This window comes from Limulus polyphemus, unplaced genomic scaffold (assembly GCF_000517525.1).
Source record: "Limulus polyphemus unplaced genomic scaffold, Limulus_polyphemus-2.1.2 Scaffold919, whole genome shotgun sequence".
In the NCBI taxonomy this organism is placed as follows: domain Eukaryota; kingdom Metazoa; phylum Arthropoda; class Merostomata; order Xiphosura; family Limulidae; genus Limulus; species Limulus polyphemus.
This window is the reverse complement of record NW_013666529.1, coordinates 53,730-56,588: the sequence shown is the minus strand read 5'-3', so window position 1 is coordinate 56,588 and position 2,859 is coordinate 53,730.

The following is a 2,859-nucleotide window of genomic DNA, read 5'->3' as shown; positions in this document are numbered from 1 at the left end:
CTATCTCACCCAAATATTACTCTCTAGGTTGGTATCTGCTATCTCACCCAAATATTACTCTCTAGGTTGGTATCTGCTATCTCACCCAAATATTACTCTCTAGGTTGGTATCTACTATCTTATCCAAATGTTACTCTCTACAACAATATTCTCTCTAGGTTGGTTTCACCTATCTCACTCGATATCTCTATTACAACCAACATTGCCCTGTTTTTAAGGCTGTTATATTACTCTCGCATGCAAAGAAGATAAGACTAAATTCTTAAAATTCTGACTGCGATGGGTCAACTACAAGAAGAGGATGAATAGTTTTTGACATTTTCATAGAATCGTGAATTGCTTGTGAATTTCTGTCAATGTTTTCCTTCTCTGCTTAGTTCAGTTAATGCTACCTTCCTAGCGAATGCAGTAATTAATTTTCATGGTGTTAGAATCGCTGTATTGAATTCAGTTAGTCATCCTTTTTTTTTACCCTCAACAAAACCGATCACAACCGGTTTGTTGTTTATCTTCAGTTGACTTTCTCGATAAAGTGTTTATTTTCCTTTTGCTATCACCCCCAGTCTCTTTCATCTGGCTATGAATGCTTCACTTATCCTTCTTCCTACTAGATCCTCGAACCTCCTGTTATTACGATGATCAGGTTTTTTCTTCTATTCCGAGTTCCGGAATGCCACGTTCATACTGTATTGGAATTATTTTCTTGACTTTTAATTATGTTCAGTGTATCTCTACTCCCAAATTTATTATGTGCGAGTTGGTGCTAAAATGATTAATACTGACTTACTGAAGGGAAACTGAAAATGTATTCTGTATTTTATTGTTACCAAAGTAACGTCAGTTTAACAGTACTGTGCTCAGGGATAAGGAGACCATGTGATGACTTTTATCTGGAAAAGAGAAGTATAAACTTACCCAAGAGATGTGGAAATTTGATGGTAGGAAAAAACACTAGATAAGTTAGAAAGGTTTACCTGCAAAGAGATTTCGTTATATCAAGTGTCAGGCCTAAATGTCGTGAATAAAAGCTACGATCTGTGTACAAATTCAAAAGTCAAGCAACATAAGAGATCTCCAGTAGAAAACTTTGTTTGCGCATTTTTATTGTTTGAGAAAAATGTTGGAAATGCTAAAAGAATGATACGAATAGAAATAAAACGGAGGTTAAGAAAAACAAGAAAAAGTTCATAGGAAAAATATGGAGAAAAGGGACGTCATTAAAATCGATTTAATTTATAAGGTAAAAATAAAATAAATCAAAACTAAAAGATTTCAGTCAAATGTTAACGGTCCCATAGGTTTCAGTTTAAAGATCTAAGAAGAAATATATAAAAAAGCATTTTAAAAATATAGACTTAAGGTAGAAAAATGAAATGATCGTTGTTGTTTGTTATTAAACACAAAGCTACACAAAGGGCTATCTGTGCTCTGCCCACCACGGGTATCGAAACCCGGTTTCTAGCGGTATAAGCCCGGAAACAAAACGGTGATATCTTAACTAGATATAAAAAATAATAATGAAGACCCTTTCCCCCCCCCCCATTCCCCTAGCTCAACGGCAAGTCTGAAGGTTTACAGCGCTAAAAACTTGGTTTCGATACCAGTTGTGGGCACAGCATAGATAGCCTATTATTACGAAGCAAAATAATGATGAGAGAAACATCAAGAAGGGATATAAGAGACATACATATCCCAAGTAAAGTTATAAGAAATTGAAAGTGCCAGATCATTCAAAATGTAGACAATTTTGAAAGATGAAAGAGCGGTGTGAAAAAATTCAAAGCTGGGAGAGTGGTGTGAACAAAAGTAGAAAGGTGATAGAGTGAACAAAACTTGAGGAACGTGAACAACCTGTGAGGCATAAATGGGTGGTGTGAACAAAACTGGAAAGATATGGTGTTAATAAAGCTGGTAGGGTTTTCTAAATAAAGTTGGAAGGGTGATGTAACCAAAGGTAAAAGGGGGTGTGTGAACAAAGCTGAAAGGGTGGTGTGAACAAAGCTGAAAGGGTGGTGTGAACAAAGCTAGAAGGATGGTGTGAACAAAGCTGAAAGGGTGGTGTGAACAAAGCTGAAAGGGTGATGTAACCAAAGGTAAAAGGGTGGTGTGAACAAAGCTGAAAGGGTGGTGTGCACAAAGCTAGAAGGATGGTGTGAACAATTTTAAAAGGGTGGTGTGAACAAAGCAGAAAGGATGATGTGAACAATTTTGAAAGGGTGGTGTGCACAAAACTGAAAGGATAGTAAATAATTTTAAAAATGTGGTGTGAACAAAGCTGGAAGAACGGCATGAACAAAAAAACGAAAGAAAATATTAAACTCCAGGATTTATGTGATATAAACGAGACTGTCATACGTTTAAAAGACACGTGTTGTCCCTCAACTAAGGTTGTGACATTAAGCTCAAGGAATCTTGTGTCGAGTTTATCAATTGTAAAAATGTTACTCAGATCATTTACTAATCAAATGTAGATGACAACAATTCAGATCAAACTGTGGTGGTAGTTTCTGTATTCAGCAGTAAAAGTAAAATTATCTGTGTGATCCTAAGAAGACACAAACAAAAATTGGTTCTATATAATCATCATTATTGCTCAAAATTATTTGTTGAGTCTCGATATCCCCAGCGTGTAAAGCACTGTGTAGCTTTGTGGTTAACAACAAACAAACAGAAACAATCTGCTGAATGTGGGGACTTTCAATATAAACAGCCACTGATCGATATCTCCAGCGTGTGGAGCACTGTGTAGCTTTGTGGTTAACAACAAAGAAACAAAAACAAGCTGCTGAATGTGGGGACTTTCAATATAAACAGCCACTGATCGATATCCCCTGTGAGTAAAGCACTGTGTAGCTTTGT